Below are 21,119 nucleotides of genomic sequence, written 5' to 3' on the forward strand. Positions count from 1 at the left end.
GCCCTGTGACTTTCTACAAGAGACTTGGCATCAATATGTGAATTCTGTTAGGGTTTTTTGTTTTGTTTTTTCCTTTTAACCAGTTTGATAATCTTTGACTTGCATTTTCTTTCTCCCAGACTGCCTAAGAGGATAGAGTCAGGAAGTAATTTAGTCAAATGCCTCAGTAATGCTATCACTCTTGGTCCACGTAATGCCAATCATAGGACCTCTATTATGAAGTGACACGATTAATTTGGAGTCACTTTTAGATGGTATTAATCAGTTTTTCTTTTGAAAAATGGTCTGGAAGCATACCTAAAGACTCTTACTTTTCGTTTAATTTAAAAATAACAATTTTGTAAAATAAATTCATCCCTCGTCTATAATTTGAACTTGTTTAGTTCAAAGCAATTGCTTTTTTGTCCATCATTCAGTTCTCTTTATAGAATCATTGCTCCGAAAACGAATCAGTGGTGTGACAGGAAATCACTCCTTAGGTGTCACTCCAACACATCATTAGATTCACACCTTCTGGAATAGACAGTAATCAGGCTGAGGCATGTCCAAACAGTGTGCTAGTGTCAGCGTCAATGGCTCCATGACAGTATCACTTAACATGACCATGACAGAGAATGCGCTGATGGCATCGTGTCACTAATAGATGTGTTTTTGCTAAGTGGAAAAGTCTGTATTATTTGAAAAGATGTCCCTGCCCCCGACCCCCACCCCCCGCCACACACAAGCTCTTTGAGTTTTTGTGTCAGTATCACATGTCTGTCAAGAATACATATGGTGTTTCCTGTCCTATATTTGGTTGTATTCATATTCTAAATAGTTTCTTACATACTTTTTACCTTGGACTCAGTGGAAAGAAAAAAATCATTTAAAAGAATAGTAGCACTGAGGAACTCAGATCTGTAAGTGAAGGAACAAACCATCACTTCCTAAAAATACTACCGTTTGTATAATACTCTACATTTTGCTAAGTACTCTCACACATTTTCTTCTTTGAAATTTTTTTTTTTCTGATTGTGAAAACAACGCATACTCCTTGAATTTGGAGAAGATATTGAAATGGATAAGAAATAATTACAAGTCAGCTAAAATCTCACCACTCAGAGATTGTCACTGCTAGCATCTGGTGTGCCTGTGTGTTGTGGCTTTGAGTGTGCATGTGTGCCTACGTTTGTGCGTGTTTGCGTGTGTTTAAACTAGCCTCTTGGTGGACCTAGGAAGTTTGTATTGAAGAATCAATACAATACAATACAATAACCTCGTAGTTAAAAGGGCTTTAGGGGTGCCAGGGTGACTCAGTCAGTTAAGTGGCCAACTCTGGATTTGGGCTCAGATCATGGTCTCAGGGTCCTGGGATTGAGCCAGGTGTCGGGACATCCGCCTGCGGATTCTCTCTCTCCCTCGCCATCTGCCCCTCCCCCGCCACATGCTCTCACACTTTTCCTTTCTCTCTCAAATAAATAAATCTTAAAAAAAATAATATGGCTTTGAAATTAGACAGTTTGAGATTCCAGTCCTGGCTATACTTCTTATGTAGTGCCCGTAATTTGCCCAAACGATCGAAATTTCAGTTTCTCCTTCTATAAAATGGAGGTAATAATAGTATGCATGTAATAAGTTTATTGTAAGAATTAATAAGGTAATGCATGTAGAATGCATACCATGGTACGTGGCTCATAGTCCATGCTCAGTAAGTGCGAGCTGTTATTATACAGGTTTTCTGGTCTGTTTTCCTCACTTAAATTCTAGGATAACAATTTCCCTTGTCATAAAATATTACTGAAAAAATATTTGGATTGATTGCTTACATTTCAGTGTACGAATATACCTTAATGTAATCATTTCCCTATGCTTAGGTCATATCGCGTTCTTCGCCATCATAAAGAGCACCGGCATTGATACCCCTTACGTTATTTCTTGTGCACAGACAACAGATTCCAAATGAATCACTAATGGCAGTTTTTAGATGGAAAAAGACCCACCAGTTCCTTAGTGTGTACTCATATACCAGGTTGTATGCCAGTTGTTGTTTTTTTTTTTTTTTTTTAACAGCAAAATTCTTGTTTACCTCTCCTGCAACCCCTTTGAGGCAAATCGGTTCCCCCCATTTTTCAGATGAAAAAGCTCTGAGAGGAGATAAGTAGTTTGCCCAAGGTCACAGAGATAATGGTGGTGGAGATGGTATTTGACGCCAGCTGTCTGATTTCAAAGCTTAAGCTTCTCCATTCTGGCATGCAGTCTGTGCCTATCCTTTTAAGGCTAGCGGAATGAATAGTTACCATTGTGCTTTTTACAAAATGTCACTTGGTGCCACGTCAAAGATCGGACACTTGGCTGGAACTCTTGGCTTCCTCAATATAGTACCTCTTGTGTGCGTATGTTCTTATATGTTTTGGAATCAAATCTCATTAAAAGAAGGTGTTAACTAAAGGAAATAAGACATCGATAGGATTATTTGATGAAAGCAAACCTCCGGGAAGAAAACATTTATTTAGTCAATAATACAAAGGTCGTCTTTGTTTTAGTGGTATGGACTAGGTCAAAATGACTTCTCTGCCTAGGAATCAGAATATTTTACAGAAATCAGTATAGGAATGAAGTGATCATAACAGCCAAAGTAAATTGATGGCGTCAAAAGGAATGGTAAGTTTCATTACTTTTATATTAGGGGTTGAAAAGAAAAATCTTTAGCTTTAGCTATAAGATGATACATCCGGAAAGAGCTATAATATTTGCTAAAGGTATAGGTGTAGGGGAGACATGGAATATATACTGGGATGAACCCCCAAAGAATTATTCGGTGAACTGACAAGTTGTCTTTAAAAAGTCAGCCGTTTGGAACATTTATCTTGGCAGCTCTCAAATCTGACTTACAGCATGCAGTGTGGCAGTCAATTTTGTAGGAAAAATGCATAATTAATATGAAGATCAAGGTGTAGGTATTGCCAGTCAGTACCTAACACAGTTTCTTAGAACAAAGGAACAATTGAAGTTGTCTTTTAATAGGGTAATCCCGTTTTGTCATTTTTAGGCTTCAGTTCTTAGTAAAAATGAACGAAAAAAAAATCCTAGTAGTAAAATCCCACATTGAAAAGGTACTTTGTTGCAGAGTTTATAACCAACTATTGTCTAATCAAGAAAGCTATCTTTGCTTAAAAAGAAGAAAGCAAGCAAGCTATCTTTGGTTTTGAGTTCTTGAATTTTTATAGCCTTTGAGCTTACACATTCTTGCATTAGAATTGTTCCAGTTTTCCTTAAGTCATCTTAGTTCTTGCAAGGGATAAACAGTGTTGCCCACAGCCAAGCAACTAAAAAGGTTTGGATCTTGACAGGACATGACCACCTACTTGACCTGTTGAGAGGATGTCCCCCATGGTAATGTTCTAGCTGGAAAGGGCCCAACAAGCTAACTTTGGGCTCTGTAATTGTAACAGTGAACAGAGAATTGGACATGAGTCTACAGACTGGATTTACTACGTGGCTCTATTGTGTAGTAGCTGTCTGACCCAGGGCCGACTGCTTGACTGTCCCTGACCCTCAGCTCCCTCAGCTCTCATACAAAGATAACGACTGGTGCCCAGGCAAGGGGCATATGAAGGATTACATGTATTGAGCAAACCATGTGGTTAACTCAAAAGTGTTTTTATGATGCATTTCCAAGTTATGAATTGATGGCCATGGGTCATCCCTCTTGAGGAGAAGCCAATTTTCCTTTGAAATATTTTCAAATGAATAATAGGAATATTTGTAAAATGTATGCAAAAACACACCACTCTTGGGGCTAGTCTCACCAGACCCTTCTCTTTCCTCGTGCTTTATCCAGTAATAATGGGATAGGCCCATTCTCTGCCCTGGAAGCCCCTGGTCCCTTGCTTGGAGTCTCTCAAACCTCATGCCCATGGTTTATTCCTCTGATGAAGGAAGGAAACCTTTGGCATCAATAGGTGATTCCTCTGAACACAGTCAAGACCTTTGTGAAAATAGGCATTTACGTCTATTACGTTGCCCCAAGACAGAAGATAGAAAATTTTGATATTTGATGCATTATGTAGCTTTTGATAAAAAAAAAAAAAAAAAAGACTCTAAGAACTGTAAGGTGGAAAAACATATTCCAACTAGATAGCTTTATAAAAAGTTCTAGGAAACTCTTTTATTTTTAAAGTAATCATTGTTGCTGGAGGGGAAAAGAAAAGAGAACCAAGAGGTTAAGAATTTTGACACTGGGCAGTGTCCAGCAAGTTCTTCAGAAGTCTCTCTTGGTTTTTCTCGCAGCCCGATTATGTCCCAGTTAAGGGCACAGAAACTACTTCTGAGTGTTGTCTGTAACAAAGGAACTCCCAATCCCCCGGGTGCTGTGGGCCAACTTCTCCGCCTCTTATTGCCTCCCAGGCGGTCACGGTGGTCCTTTCTCTCAGTTCTTTAGAAGGACAGACTTGGATCCTTAGCTGCCTGAGGGCTGAAGGGGCTGTAGGACTCCGATGAAGGTGTTTCAGGCAGTTAATGATTGAAATGTCCCTGTGGCATTCCCCAGGGAAGGACATGTGGAAGCTGGGTGCTGGACGTTTTAGACAAGCCCGTTGAGCAATAGGGAGCCACAGGAGGGCCCACAGAGCCTGGGATGGCTTGAGCATCCTAGTTGGGAAGGGCTAAACCTGCTTGCTATACTCATTCTGAATCAATTTCTAAAATTTATTTCTCTTACCCTACCTGGAATCTATTCTGAATTTCCCTCATTTGCTTTGGTACCACATTTTATTCAGCGCATTTCTTCATTTTATTAAGCTATTTCTTGAGTGTCGACTCTGTATTAGGCACCGTGAGAGGAGGAATCAGACACTGAAAAGGAGAGATCATTACATGCCTTTGGTAGAAAGCGAGATATGCCTCCAGAATTGGGAAAAAGGAGAAGTTAAACACATGATTTTTTTTTTTTTTGGCTGTACTTTCTACAATAAATTGTACTACATAAAAATCTATACCAATATTCATTTATGTAGCAAATCCCATTATAATGAAAATTCATGTTATCTGTGACTGGGGCAAGCATCACCAGAACACAATTCCAATACAGCAGAAGACTTTGGGCAGTCCCTCGGAGGGAGCTAAGATGGGACCTGACCTATATATCAAGCTTTTCACAGTTTTGATATTTTTCATTTCCACATGTCAACAAATACCGGACTTGATATTAAAGCCAGTTAAATCAATATTTCTTCCTGTAGTCAAGGTACAGCAACATATATCCGAGGGCAGCATATCCCCAACAGCCATATTTTGTTGAGTGCATATATTTTGTCATACCCTAACTGACTGAACTACCTTCAGCTGAATAGGATGAAAACATCAACATAGCTAGCATTTAAAAAAAAAAAAAATCTTGTCCCTCAGCCCTCATTTAAGCAATCCCATAATTTATTTTGCTCACTTTAATCATAAGGAATGAGAAAATGGAAAAGATCTTGATTGTGGTAGCTGTGGTTCCTCTGAGCTCCAGTGGGTCTGCCTCTCCCTTTCCCCCAACGCCCATCCCAACCAGAGGATCTCGGAACATGGCAGCAGTGTAGCGGGTACAAGGGAGCCCAAGAGTTTTAGACCACAGGGTCCTAATAAGTGTGAGGGAAAGGAGAGTAGGGTAGAAACTCATCCATCTTTTGGGGAACTTTTAACTATGGAAAGATTTCTGAAAGTTACCTGTTCAGAACTCCCAGTGTTTCTCTAAACAGATGGCCTGAAGTCAATTTATAAACACAAACAAATTTATTTACTGTCATCAAAGAGGCCTTCCTTCCCTGTGTATTGTGGAGAGAAGAGTGATTATCATTCCCTGGGCTCCTGCTCTGTGCTAAGCACTTACAGTATCTCACCTCTAGGAGACAAAATGGGGCTTCAAGCCATGTGTTATTATTTACGTTTTCTGTGCAGCAGGGACTGCCGAGTCGCTTATCTGGTGGCACCAAACCAGAAAGGGATTTGAACCCAAGTTTGTCTGATTCCGAAGCCTTTTCACTTTTTATATCAGGTGACTTTCCATAATACATCATGAGATCGAAAAAACATTTTTTAAGAAAAATTGTTAAAGTAATACCTGCTCGTTATAGGAAATTTGGAAAGCAGAGACATTATAAAAAAAGAGGACAAAAAAACAAAACAAAACAAAACAAACAAACAAAAAACCTGTAATTCTTTACCCAGGGGTCATCACTACTAAATTTTTAACTTTATTCTTTCCAAGCTTAAGAAAGCTCTCCTTTATATATCCGACAGAGTATTGTTCCTCAGTTGTCACCTTGGACATTTATGCAGGTACTCCAGCAATGTTGCTTTAAAATACTTTGGGAATCTCAGGGCCAATTTAGGCATCAAATTCTCTATAGACTTCCATGCCCAGGGTACTTTACCTGAATACCTATCGAAATAATACATTTTTTGTATGTTCTCCCATTTTTTGCCTTCTAAATTTAGATGCTAAAAATGTCTAACTATCCTGCAAAGAATGCCATCATTGCTCTCTTTAAGAACCATAAACATCTTGTACTGACTTCTGTTGTGGTGGGAGACAGACTTTGCCAAAATGCTGCTTCCTCCCATATCAAAGATTGATGGACATTCTGGGGCATGTTTAAAAGTCTGCATTAAAAATTGTATCTATAAATGTTTAATAGCTTATTTGACGACTCATGTTATTTATTACATTGTCTCCACACCATTATTTGCCCTTTTTAGTTCATAAAATCAAAAAATTGTTTTTATCAAAAGCTTGAAAAGCATATTTTAAAATCAATGTCTTTTTAATGGAAGTATTATACTTGCAGAATTACTCCCCTCCTAGGAGTTCTGTGAAAGAAACATGTTTAAGGGTGATGAACCGATCTTTAAATAAAGTCAGTAGCATCTTGTATCAAAGTTAATGTTTCTCAAAGAAGCAGTCGCATGTGCACTCACACACACGTACATCAAAGATTGCTACCGAAGTGGTCATTAGTATACCTTAATAAAGTCAAGAAAGTCACATCAAGTGTCGAATGAGTTCTCATCTCTTTGGTTTATCGCACACAACACTATTACTCTTAGAAAACAAACCTAAAAACCCTCAGCCCAAGCATTTCCCTGCTTGTCTAGTTACTTTCATAGACATTCTGATCTGTCCCCATCATTTTAGCCTGGCACTCCCTCCCCCACTGTGGGACCCCGGTTTTGAATTGGTACAGAATTCACTGGGGCCACTTCCCGGGGTTCAGAGAGGCCAGAATGGGGGTGCGCAGCTGTCCTCAGGGCTGCAACCTTCCCTAGTGTTCTGATCGCCAAGATTTCCTTGATGGGACCTGATCCTGCTCTCAGAGCTAATTACAGAGTGTAGGCCAACTCTTGTGTTGATAACCTGAGCTGTTCCCAGTGCCTGGCATTGTGTTCAGTCAATGTGTGTTGGATGAATGAAGAATTAAAACATATTCTCTCAAATATGGACTATGGAGAGGAAGTTAGACTGAAAGAGAATCAGAATAGAATTGTAAATTAGAATCGCAGATCTGTCCGCTCATTTAAAGATAAAACCCGGAGAGGTCAGTTGACTTGGAGGAGGCCAGCCAGAGAGCTGGAGCCAGAGCCCGGTATGGTACCCAGTGTCCTGTCCTGACAGCCTCTCCCGCCCTTTCCTTGCTGCCTCCTTGTTGGCATTCCCCATTCGCTGCGCGGAAGTTGACCTGATCAAAGACCCAAGCCCCTGCAGCCCCACACAGCGCTTCGCAGAGTATCTCGGGGACACCTGAAGTGATTGTTGGCTTAGTGACTTAGGATCCCGGCACCTGTCTGTGTGCCTGAGTGGTGACTAGCTAAATGGTGAGCTCCCTGGGGTTTCAGGAACATTAGAAGACGATCTCTTGGAGAGGAGAATTTCATAACAGTAATAATAACAGTAGCGCTAACATTTATTTGTAATGAATTAGGTGGGATATCACTACATAGCGTCCTGCTTCGCGGGACAGATGGTCCCCCGTACCCACTCCACCGCTTACCCGGTATGCTTTGATGAAACATGATGTGACCTTGCAGTGCCTCATTTCCCACACCTACAGAATGCCAGTGGCACTAGTGCCTACCTCAGGGTGTTGAAGAGTTAGCCTATTTGAAGCCCTAGCACAATGCTGGGCGCTTTCTAAACAATGCATGTTGGCTATTATACTTATTAAAACTACTGTGTTTTGAGTTCATGGCATGAATTCCATATTATCCAGTCTTCTCAACAGCTCTGTGAGGAGGGTAATTAATGTTCTTATACCCCTATCACAGTTGAGTAAACTGAGGCACAGAGAGCTTAATCTACCTAACAGCTATGAAGTCGTAGGTAAGGAAGGACCAATCTCGTGTCTGCCTGACTCCAGATCCTGTGCTTGGGATGTGATGGAACAGGGTGATCTGTCTGCTAAATGTGAGATCTGACCTCCCAAATTTACTTTTTTCCTAGAGCGTTCCAGAATCCAGGCTGCTTTCAGGAATATCTCCGCGGATTCTTGGGTAAGTAGAGATGTTCCTTCCCTTCTCCATGTTCTCTTCCATTGCCCACGGCCCAGCTGTCCCTGCACGTTCCGCTGATGCCCAGAGGCCTCATCACAGCCCTTGGCAGCCCCTCAGGGTCTCCACGCCAGTTCTTGTCTATAGAGGTGTAGGCTGAAGTCACACGTGATGGGGTGTAGAGAAGGCGCAGTGGACCCAAGGCACTCCTGCCTCGCCTATACCCCCTTCTCCATCTCCGACTATGCATTTCTCCTGAGGAGTTTCATGCATGCAAAATACTTCCACCTACCAATAGGGATATTATAGATGCCTTTGTGATGTATAAAGGAATCATTCTTTCTACAGACAAGAAGGATGGAGCCAGACTGCCTGGCTGTCCCTCCTTGTAGGGATTCTCTTTTTGCTGCTGTTGTTGAAGAACTTAGTCCAGTGACTCTAGAAGTCTGTCGTGCTGTCTTCAGGGCTCACTTAGTGTTGAGTGGGAGTGGAAGGGCATAGGCTTTTGAGCCAGACAACCTGGCTTTGCACCCTTCTTTGGCTGCCTTGTAATTACACAGTATTTGCATGTCACCTGCTTCTCCAAGCCTCGGTTTCCTCCTCTTTGAGATGGGGATAATTCTACCCATCCTGCAGAGTTGTTGGGATATTTCTAGCTCATGTATGTAACCTGAACTGTACAAGACTGACATTCAATTAAATGGTAATTACTATTGTTATTAGTATTTGGGTACATCAAAAGTGTTTGCTGGAGAGAAAGCATGTTGTTATTTTTGATTATCATACTTTACCTGAAATATTTTTATTCACCCACCAGTAGTCTTGCTTGTTTAAATTAATTTGCTTAGCAAGCCATATATTCATTGTGATAAGATCACCCCTGATCTGGACACTGTCAAATGATTAAATTCTGAACTGAGGTAGACCAAATGAATGAGGTCTCACTGTAGCTGGATATTTCCATGAATGTTGAATCTGAACTTGATCTTTTTTTTTTCAATAACCCTGAAACTTTAGTAATAAGATGGCTAACTTTTTGAAAAGACCCATTAACATTGGTGGGAGTTGGTAGTTTTCCATGAGTGGAAAAGAATACTTTTTACTTCCTCATATCTGAATTCTGAATCACCACTGAAAACACTTTGTAGTTGTCCAAAGAGAATTATTATGGAAACTACTGGCTGGATTTCCTCTCTCTCTCTCTCTCTCTCTCTCTCTCACACACACACACACACACACACGCGCGCGCGCGCGCGCGCCCGCTGCTTAGTTTTTCTTGGGTTAGGCGACTGAAGAGTTACTATGTAAATTCTGGCAGCCCTCTCCATCAGACAAGCAAGGGCACAATCAATTACTGTTTTCTTGGAACGTACCAAATAATCAGAAACTCTGATTATTCTGCTAGGAGGCAACAAACAGCTTGATGGGAAGATATACCAACTGAAAACCATTCTGATCATATTTTTGTCAGGAGACTGAGATGCCTCCAGCTGTCCGTCACTAATCATATTAGAGGTGGAAAGCAGGAATCTTTTGGCCTGCGAAAGATGACCTTAATCGCATGTCAGAACACTACTTTTACTGGCCGCTTATCCCAGGACAGTGAGACATCGGACATCCATTCTGTAACTCGTCTTGCCTCTTAGTCGTCATCTCAAACATATGTCACATGAGCACACTCAAGGAATTTTCTAATTACAGTTCAAAGGCTTTTCTTTTCTCTTTTTATGCTCGCTCTGCACACATCACTGATTGAAATGATTTCTCCCTCAACATAATCCTACTGCCAGCAGTTACAAAAGAGTAGGGAGATGGCAGATGAAACCCACAATAACTGAAGAGGTGTCCGAATTCAATTAGGAAGAGGCCTCTCCCATGTGGACGCATAAGCCATATAAATCCATTTTAATTGTGAGCTTGTGGTTCTTATCTGGTCATGTTTATTTTGGATGCAAGTGCCAAAGCTGGATGCAGACCAGAACGCCAGATCTTTGAGCTCTGATGACTAATTTGGGTATGCATTGAATCCCTTAATTCATTTCTTAATTAGTTCTCCCAGAGTTAGAGTTGCTTGGTTACAGTCATTTTCACAAAATTTTCATAGATCAAAACAAATGTACATAGATTTTTCCCCCCCTATTGGTTCACATGCTTGCTCTGGTTTTAAAGAACTGTTCTTGTCATTATCAGAATAATAACGATGCCAACAGTGATAACAACGAAACCAGTATGTTCCCAGACAGTGTGGTAGAGTACGGACTGAGACACCAGGAAGCTGAGTTTTGATATCTAACTCGACTACTTACTGCCATGGACCTTCGTCAAGTTACTTTCCTCTCTGTACCTCAGTTTCCCTTTTAGTTGGGAAGAATAATAGTACCTACTTTAACGATTGTTTTGAGGATGAAAATAGCATTGCATATGTGAACTAATATGCAGAAAGTACCTGGCACTATAATAAATGTTCCTTACCATGTTTGTTATCAGTAAGACAATGTGAGACTGATGTGCAAGCCAGTTTTGCTGGTGCCACAATACCATCATCTAAGTATGTCCCATTTATTCAGGCCATTTGGAGATCATTTGTGATGGTTATGAAACATTGGAGACACTAAAGTTGGAATTAATTTCTTTTTTGTATTTGTATTCCTCAGACTGGCTACAGAGTTAACATTTTTGGCTTTTCATGCATGATCAATATGAGTGTTAACTTTGAATGAGCGTTTTGTAGATACAGTGTTGGCCCTCCTTAAAAGGAAAATTGTGGTTACAATAGGTAAAAAAATATATATATGTGGGGAGGGGGATTGAGAGAATTGACTTCAATAAATTCACTGGAAAATTTCAAACTATTTTTAACAGAGTTAAATGTATTTAATATTGTAGTTCAAATTTAATGAATGTTCAGGAGTGAAAATCCAGGGAAAGATAAATCTAGTAATTTAATGAGCTTTCATCATGGCTCCAGAAAAGTTAGTTCATATTAAAATTGATTGCCAAGAGATGCACTAAAATTACCTTCCCTTAGGGGGATTTTGTTTTTTGGTTTTTGTAATCTGTAGTCCTCTCTATTTTCTTCTTTCTTAAAAAAAATAGAAGTTTCAAAAAATATATAAGTTTCAGGTGTATGGTTTTATAATTGGACATCTGTATACACTCCAGAGTGACCAGCACAAGGCTAGTTACCATCCATGATGATACAGTTGACCCCCGTCATCCGTTTTACCCATTCCCTACCCCTTCCCCTCTGGTAACCATTTGTCTGTTCTCTGTATCTGTGAGCTTGTTTTTGTTTGTTTTGTTTATTCTTCTGTTTTGTTTTGTTTTAGATTCCACATATGAGTGAAGTCGTATGATATTTATCCTTCTCCATGTAACTCTTTTTTTTTTTCCATCTGATTCATTTTGCTTAGCACAGCACCCTCAAGGTCCCTCCATGATGTTGCAGATGGCAAGATTTCATTCTTTTTTACAGCTGCGTAGCATTCCATTATGTAAATAGACCACATCTTTTTTATCCATTCATCTATTCACAGATACATAAGTTGTTTATGTATCTTGGCTATTGTAAATAATGCTGTAGTGAACACAGGAAAGACTTTTTTGTGGAAAAAATGAAATAGAACTACCATATGACCAGCTACTCCATTTCTGGGTACTTATCCAAAGAACATGAAAATACTAATTTGAAAAGTTAATATGCACCCTTAAGTTTACTGCAGTGTTTTTTGAGGAACCTCCATATTGCTTTCCATAGTGGCTGCATCAGTTTACATTCCCACCAGCAGTGCACAAGATCTCCTTTTCTCTACGTCCTCTCCAACACTTGTTATTTTTTTGTCTTTTTGATAATCAGCGTTCTAACAGGTGATATCTCATTGTGGTTTTGAAAGCATTTCCCTGATAATTAGTGAGATCAAGCATCTTTTCATGCATCTGTTGCCTATGTGTATGTCTTTTTTGGAAAAATCCCTATTCAGATCCTATGCCCATTTTTTAATTGAGTTGTTTGTTTTTTTTTGTTGTTAGGTTATAGGAATTCTTTATGTACTTTGGATATTAACCCAAAACTGGGTTGGATATATGGTTTGCAAATATCTTCTCCCATCTAGTATGTTGCCTTTTCATTTGGACAATGTTTCTTTTGCTGTGTAGAAGCTTTTTACTTTGATGTAGTCCCATTTATTTTTGCCTTTGTTTCCATTGCCTTTGGAGTCAGATCCGCAAAGATGTCGTTAATAACTGATGTCAAGGAGCTCACCACCGATGTTTTCGTCTAGGAATTTTATGGCTTCAGGTGTTATATTGAAGTCTTTCATCCATTTTGAGTTAATTTTTGTGTATGGTTTAAGATAGTCGTCTAGTTTCACTCTTTGGAATATGGTTGTCCAGTTTTCCCAAAACCATTTCTTGAAGAGACTGTCTTTGTCTTTTCTCCATTGTATGTTCTGGACTCTTTTGTCGTAAATGAATTGTCCATATATGTATAGGTTTATTTCTGGTCTCTCAGTTCTGTTCCATTGATCTGTCTGCCTGTTTTTCTGCCAATACCATATAAATATAAATGCCATATAAATACCATATAAATATTCATATAAATAGAATCAGACTGCTATATATTCTTTTGTATCTTCCTTTGAACATCCTGTCTGTAAGATACATCTGTGCTATTGTGTGTAGCTCTGGCTCATCCTTTTACTTATTTATATGAAGTGTGAAAACAGACAAAACCACACTTTGCTGCTAAGGGGGCCGTCCATACGTGGCTCCAACTATAAAGAGAAAGAATTTATTACTGAAAGAATTAGGATAGCGGTTACCTCTTAGGGGAGGGTGTGCTAGGGAAGAGAAAGGATCTGGAGGGCTTGCGGGGGTGCCGGCACAGGTCCTGTTTTTCCACTGGCCTGGTAATTCCGTGGACAAAAGGCAGCACATGGCATCAAGCATTAATGTTTTATGTGCTTTTCTGGCTGAGTGAGAATTCATGATTTTTAAAGTTTCTAAAATGCAAAATAACTTTCTCTGTGGCCTGGGTTGGTTTGTCCTTGTCCTCCATAGTTTTAGGCCTAGATATTCCTGTGATTGTAGGTTGCTGTGGAAGTAAATTATCGCCTTGTTGCATGGCCTCCGAAGTGTGCTGTCCACCCTGGGGAGCTCCTGAGAGGATTCATTTGGGTGGAAAAGAAACTCATTAGAACTTGCATTTACATTCATTTTATTTTCATAAAACATTGTGATGACTGCTGGTGATGACACTGGCACTGGCGTAACTCCTGGGTCCACATGTCGGAGGGGAGGGGGTTGGGGTCTGTTACCACCTGGAGAGAGGGAGACGAGGCCTGGCCCTTCACAGTGGCTTTTCCACTGCTTCCTCCACGTAGGTTTTCTGTGAAATTTCTTGTGCCTCATTAACTGGATTTACAGATTTTATATTTTAGTTTTAACAAACCCTCACAAACTAACAGAATCTTTCACAGATTCTGTCATGACTTTCCCTAAATGGAAGAGAATTTTCATATTGTAAGCCACAACTAAATGGCAGAGTTCAACACAAACTCTTTGTCAGCCACATTATGAAATAATGACCATGACCATAGAGTCAGATCTTGCAAGAAGCTGACCATGAAAATTCTAAAGTATTTGGGAGACCTGTGGATTGATGTCTACTATGGTTAATTAATCATTAACCTTATCCTATGTGTATTTGCCTTAAGATAGTCATGATTACCAAAATCTGGCCTTTTCTATTTTGTTCATGTTCTTTAAAGTGTATAACCTGTTACTATAATAATATCTGTACATGAATTGTTAGTGAACAACTACACATATTTGGGGATACATGTTGAAAACACCTTCAACAGCACTGCCTTGTAGTGCAAAAGGTACTCCCTGCTAATAGTTAAACTACGTAGAAGATGGTAGACTTGCTACCCTTATCAAATAAGGCACTTGTCAGCCCTAATGTTTTTTCTGTTGGCAAATATCAATAGCGAGGCAATAGCTTAAATATTTTACTTTATTTAAACTTTTCTCAAGCCTGTGTTGGAGTTGGGAGTAAGAGAGATGAAAAGATACAAACACACACACTCAGAATAGTTCTGTTTTTCTGTTTTGTTTGTATTCTCTTTTACTTAAGGGTTTTGTATGCCAAAAATAAAAGTTGAATACCAACAGGTAGGCTTTCCCAAGGCAAAAATAACAGCAGGCACTGGACGGCACACGCATCATGGGAAGGGCACCACCTGCTGTCAGTCGACTTGACTCCTAAGCCTGGTTCCGCCCTTTGCTGGCTCCCCAGCGCACAGGTAATACCCTCTCTGAGCTGCGTTGCCTTTGCTCCATTGTGAGGGTGATATCAGCAACCCTTCTCCAGCCCTTACAGGGATCACATATGAGAGCATCTGTAAAATGTAGAGTTTCCTACAAATGCGACAAATTATGATCGTGCCTCTTATACTTCTTCTTTAAGGAAATGTAACTTTTTTTTAAAATTTATTTATTTGACAGACAGATCACAAGTGGGCAGAGAGGCAGGCAGAGACAGAGAGGGGGGAAGCAGGCTCCCCGCTGAGCAGAGAGCCTGATGCCAGGCTCCATCCCAGAACCCTGGGATCACGACCCGAGCTGAAGGCAGAGGCTTTAACCCACTGAGCCACCCAGACGCCCCGGAAATGTAACTTTTTATTAAAGTGCTGATGCCCTTAACCTATAAGCTTCTTTGGTGCAAGCTACAGAAATGGACTGATTTGCTTCGACAAAAACAAAAGCAAAGAAACACCAATTATTTTAATGTTTTTTACTGGAAGTATCCTGGTCTATATCTCCCAGACTTGAAGGAAGCGCGGGACCATGGAACCACACGAAGGGTTGTAAGCCTGGAAGCTCTGGCCATCCCAGCACAGGTTCTGTGCCCCTCTTCTCTGAGATATTGCTGTTAATGTGACACTGGTGACTTTTACCCTCTGTGTTTCATGCTTCCAGGTTTGAGCTCTGGGAAGAGAGAATCTAATTTGTCCAACTTGGGTTGATTGACTGCTTTTTACTAGTCAGCCTTGGGTGAGGGGCCAGGGTCACCTAGTATAGATAGCATTCTTAGGAGGTCTGGTCCCAGGAGTTTCTACCTATAAACTGGGATTAGTAATGACTCAACTTTCTTTAAGGAATTTACATTAAAAGAATCAAGTGTAGGGGCGCCTGTGTGGCTCAGTCCTTAGGTGTCTGTCTTTGGCTCAGGTCATGATCCTAGAGTCCTGGGATCGAACCCTGCATCAGACTTCCTGCTCAGTGGGAAGCCTGCTTCTCCCTCTCCCGCTCCCCCTGCTTGTGTTTCTTCTCTTGCTGTATCTCTCTCTGTCAAATAAATAAATAAAATCTTAGAAAAAAAAAAAAGAATCAAGTATAAATAGAGAATTAGAGGAGTGATTTCTTTAGTAAGTGTCAACATACCTAACCAAGCCTGGGCTTCTTCTCATGTTCTTCAGGTGTCCACTGAACTTGAAATCACTTTCATTGATGTAGACATTTCTGTGTGGGTGCTCAGGGGGATCTTTTTGCTTAGGCTGTATCTCTTGGGTTCAACTCTGTGTCTACATTTAGCTACTGCTTGACCTCTTGTTAGAAAGAAGGTATTGGGGTGCCTGGGTGGCTCAGTCGCTTAAGCATCTGCCTTTGGATCAGGTCATGATCTCTCAGGGTCCTGGGATCAAGCCCCACATCAGGCTCTCTGCTCAGCAGGGAGCCTGCTTCTCCCTCTCCCCCCTGCTTGTGTTCCCTCTCTCGCTGGGTCTCTCTCTATCAAATAAATAAACAAAATCTTAAAAAATATATAAAGAAGGTATTAAATACACTTCAGCATTCCTAATGCTGATATTCCCTTCACTGACAGCCCGACTTGCCTTAGCACTTTCTACCAAAGCGGAAAGATGGAGAGGTGCCGAGTCTGCGTACTGCAGACAAGTCGTCACACTATTAAAGAACCATAACTTTTTTTCTGTTGGGAGCCTCTTAAAGCATATTTGAATATATCACAGCCTTTCCTAAACAGATGTGTACAGCCAGTCCTCACAGCAAACAGGTATTTGATAAGGAGCATTTGTTCTACTGGGGCTTAGGCAATTATTTGTAATATTTCAAGAATGGAACTGATGAAAATACTTATATGCCTGAAAAAGCGATGACTGTCTTCTAAAACAACTAAACATCACTTTCAGATTCAGTCTCTGACAGGTCCTAAATAGAATATTGTCCCATCTGGATCATTTGCCATAAAGCTTATAAAGAGTTCCGAAAGTCTTTGTTCACAAGCACATGTACATCTGAAATCTTCACGGTTTTTGTTGTTAATGCACAGGGACGTCTTCCTTCTGTAAAGAAGTTGCTTTCTTAGAGAAAGCATGCCACTGAAGACAGACAGTAACATTCACCATTTCCTTGTCCTCCTCTGTCTGAAGTGCTGACTTAAATCACAACCTAAAGTTGCTTCTTTTTCACCAACTCTCAATACCTTACCAACCAAGTGCCTCACACTGGTTACAAGGATGATTTATTATTTGTCATATTTTAACTGCTGAGCCATGAAATGTTAAACTGGTATTGGCAGCTGTTGTCTGAAGGTTTGCAGGTATCCTGTCTAATGCTTTCAAAGTCCAACATTAGCAATAAATCACAGCATACATAATTTTTCAATAAAGGAATGGGAAGGATTTTGCATTCTGGTTCCCCAAAGCTTTGGTATTTGGGAGTTACTTACGTGGGAAATTCAAATCAAGGGGTAAAACATTCTCAGGCCTTAACCCTTGAACTTTGGGCCGGCCATAGTCGATAGCAAAAGCATCTTGGTAGCTTTGTTCTCCTAACCCTGAGATCTCTTGGCTCTGGGAACTGACAAAGTGCCAAGTATAGGCCTAATTGCATTCCTTGTTACTGAGGAAAAAAAAAATCTCAGAGGAATTTTCCTTTTCTTTTAAAGGGGTACCTTGAGCATTAACATTTTCTGGAACAGCAAAATTGTTCATAAGACTTTTGCAAAGCTTTCTGAAAAGAGAGCTTGAAGAGGGCTCTGGCGGCCAATTAAGAGGACATATGTTGCTTACCTAGAGTGGCAAAGAGTTAAGGAGATTAAATCAAAGTAGGAGAGATGCGGATGCGGTTTTGTCCTCTGTGAGCTTGCGCTCTGATTAACGAGCTGGTGTTCCCTTTTCGTCTTCTTTCTCTGTGGTCTGCTCAAAGATTTATCAAGATGGTGCATGATATATTCAGCTAGCCCCATAACAGACCACGGGCTGTCTGAATGTCAGTTCCGTTCACCAGTATTCCCGGTGCTGGTGCCCATTGCCAGGTACGTAGGCATGTTTAATTAGTATGTATTGGAAGAAGAAATAGACCCTGGCAATTCTTCCTGTGATGTATATATTGATGAATTATGTATCGGGCCAGATATACTCTGGGCCAGATAAATTCTGATCAGGGAATCAGTACCCAAGTTCAGTAGATTGGGATCTTTCAGCACTGGGAACCGATAATGTAGTAGAGGAGCCGCAGAGTGAAGACACAAGGAACCACGTGAATAAACACAGCAAAAACAGCTAGCAGTGAGGGTTGCCAAAGACCTCAACAGGGTGAGCGCTGTGATGGGGACTAAAGGATTGGAGAAACCAAGACCCAGAATAATGTAAAAACTTGGTGCTATAGAAGGAGTTGATAAAATTTCCCAGAAGGCTTAATTTACTCCAGAAGTTAACATATCCGAAGAAAAGGTTCAGCTGATCACAGCATTTCTTAATGTAAATAGGTTTGCGGAGTTTTCACCATACTGGCAGTAGGAGTTTCTACTTTATAGCATTTTGCTTTAACACATCCGTTGATGAGCTCTGGGTGCCAAGGCCAAGGGTTAGCTCCCTGCTTCACTTCCCCTCTCCGGGCTGCAACTTCTCTCCCAGAGCCGGGCAGCTGTCTCCCAAACGTATGCTGTCAGTCACATAGGAAAGCAGATGACCAAAAGAGGGTAGATCAGCACAAATCTATCATCAAAGCTGAAAGAAAGAAAAAACTCAGAGCGAACGCGGTGCTGACTGTGGGTCAGAAGGGTTACCTTCGCATCTCAAGGGCAGAGTGTTTAATAAAGGTTTGGGTACAAAGTACACATCACCCTCCAGGCATGCTGAACTATGTCAACTAGAGCACTGTTCCTTAGGGTTTACAAATTCCCCCTTTTCCTAAATTAAAAAATGCTAATGTGAACTCTTAACTCCCAACAACACATGTTATTATTGTATATAGGGCAAAGAGTAAATAAGACACTTGCCTAATGACATGACAGTTCATTTTAACTCAGCAAGCTGGAAGTAATTTTAGCTCATTTTCTTTTTTTCCATGCTTCTTTATGGAAATAGGCCACAATCATTTGTACTCCACCATTCTTCATAACCTTATAGCATGCTTCCTGTTTATGCTATTAAGAGCTGTTTTTAAAGACCCTTGAGGGATGTCTTTTAATATATTCTTTTAAAAATAATTACTCTTCTATAGTACCCCCTTCGAATGTCTGAGGGCTTGGAAACACCGAAACTTCTTAATGAGATATGCTTAGTGGTCTGTGCAGAGTATCGCAAGGTTTACACCTAGTTCAGTTAATGTAAATTATGTTTAATTAGTCACTCTGGAAAAGTAGTAGATGTTTTGGAACAGATTCAGTATCTAAACCCCACCATTTGGCTTTTATGTATCATATTTATAGATAAAACTGTAAGTAGTAGTTATAGATTAAAAAAAAAACAACAACAACATTTGCTGTAGCATCAAGTCAGTCATTAAACAGGACTCATAGTAATGTGAAGAATGTGTCTTGTGGGGGCATGAAAAATATCCCTGTGGGACAGAAGATCACTTTTATTAAAATGCTTTATAAACTTGAAAATGCTATACAGATATCATATGTTACATTCTTTTTACACTCGTGACATGCAGAACTTCTGGGCTAAACAACAGTTCATAACTTTGTGTTTTAATGCTGAATATGTTCCTGTTTTGAGGGAGATTTCCTTTTTTTTCACATGGAACTCTTAGGTCAAAGACGCCCTGACCCTCGCTTCCTTAATTGGGTTCCTTCCTGCTGCACTTGACGTTGGAACCTCCGGTCCACACTTGGGCCCCCGGAAGCACGCTTCACATGGGACTGGCAGAGGAGGCCAGTTCCTGGGAAGAGACCTCGGCCGGCCTCACAGGGCCAGCTCATAGGTGCTGGCTCAGACCCCACCGAGGCCACCTCCCAGCCCCTCATCTGCACTAGAGAAAGACTGAGCTGTCACTCAGTTCCTCCTTCCTGTCGTCTGTGGCTCTTCTAGTGGCCCCTGACATACGTACTCTTCCAGAACTTCTCCGCCAGGACACTTGCTTTGCTCTCTCGCATGACGCTCTTCGGGATGCTGTGCGGCTGGTTCTTTTCCCCTTGTTCTCCCAGCAGCCTGCGGTTCGCCTCTGACAGTCTGGAGTATCGGTTGCTCCCTCTGTTCTTTCCTACTCTCCCAGCACCACATTCTCTGCACTTCGGCCTTTTTAAAATTTGATTTTATTATTTTATTTTATTTTTTTTGGCCCCCACGGCCACAGGAGAGTACAAACGAGAAAATGTGTCCTGGCGCGACTGCTCTGCTGATTTCCCGCTGCCCTCTTCTCTGAGGGAAATTGCTCTTCCCCCAGCGCTCAGGAGTTGCCAGCTGCAGCTTTGTTCTCCTCCCGTCACAGAAGGCTCACGTGGAGTGGGTGCAGCAGGAGGCGGGGGGGGGGGGGGGGGGGGGGGGGGCGGGGGGGGGGCCAGCACGGCCCGGAGAAGTGCTTCATTGTCCACATCAAGGACCAGGCCATGGGAAACAGACTCCCCGACAGTCACCATGGGCTACACAAATATTACTTCCATTTAGCCTGACCTTTCATTGTGCTCGAAAATGACTGAAAATACTTAAATCGTGTACAGTATTTTTCTGGAAACAGAAATTAATGGGGTTCTTTCAAGAAACCGCACTTGAACTTTTGCCCTTTTCTTCCCTTTTGACTCATTAGATCCAATTCAGGGTTTCCTTTTAGCATGTATTTTCCTTTTGTGAGAAATAGCTAATTCTCTACTGATAAAATTATGAATCGCAGAAGCAATGTAATTGTTAAAAATAAGGATACCTCATTTGGCCTTAAAACATTGAGCTCTGAGAACTGACTCTTCCGAACATTTTTTAAGTGCTTACTGTGTAAGCCAGACGGACTTTCTAATTCTATACCCACTCTAATGTATTAACTCGATTGGTTCTCCACAGACAGTTCTGAGACAGAGGTAGTATTGTCGTGGGTCGACGTTTTACGACGTGGACACCTAGGCATGGTGAAGGTGCGTTGCCCAAGGTCTCGCAATTAATGGTGGGCAGGGCCTGGTCTTGCACCGAAGTGGTCTTGCTTCAGTGCGCTTAGTCACTGGACATAACAGCCTGAAGGACTCGACTGTGTCCCGTAACCTTTGGGTGTCTGACTTTCCCCATCTCTGAAGTGGGAATAGTAACACCTTCCTTACTAAACCATGGTGAGGATCAAATAAAATAGGTATTTTATTCACACATTGTGAAGAGACA

General features: G+C 41.0%; 1 protein-coding gene across 4 annotated transcripts in view; it reads left to right on the plus strand.

Annotated features, from left to right (window-relative positions):
• The window catches only part of SPATS2L (spermatogenesis associated serine rich 2 like), a 165,882-nt gene that overhangs the window by 13,628 nt on the left and 131,135 nt on the right, over positions 1-21,119 (plus strand). For all 4 annotated transcript variants that reach the window (XM_059393143.1, XM_059393144.1, XM_059393146.1 and 1 more), the window contains exon 2: positions 8,459-8,508. The gene's annotated coding sequence lies outside the window, so the exon portion shown is untranslated. The remainder of the gene's footprint in view (positions 1-8,458; positions 8,509-21,119) is intronic.

The sequence above is a fragment of the Mustela nigripes genome, chromosome 3 (assembly GCF_022355385.1).
Source record: "Mustela nigripes isolate SB6536 chromosome 3, MUSNIG.SB6536, whole genome shotgun sequence".
In the NCBI taxonomy this organism is placed as follows: domain Eukaryota; kingdom Metazoa; phylum Chordata; class Mammalia; order Carnivora; family Mustelidae; genus Mustela; species Mustela nigripes.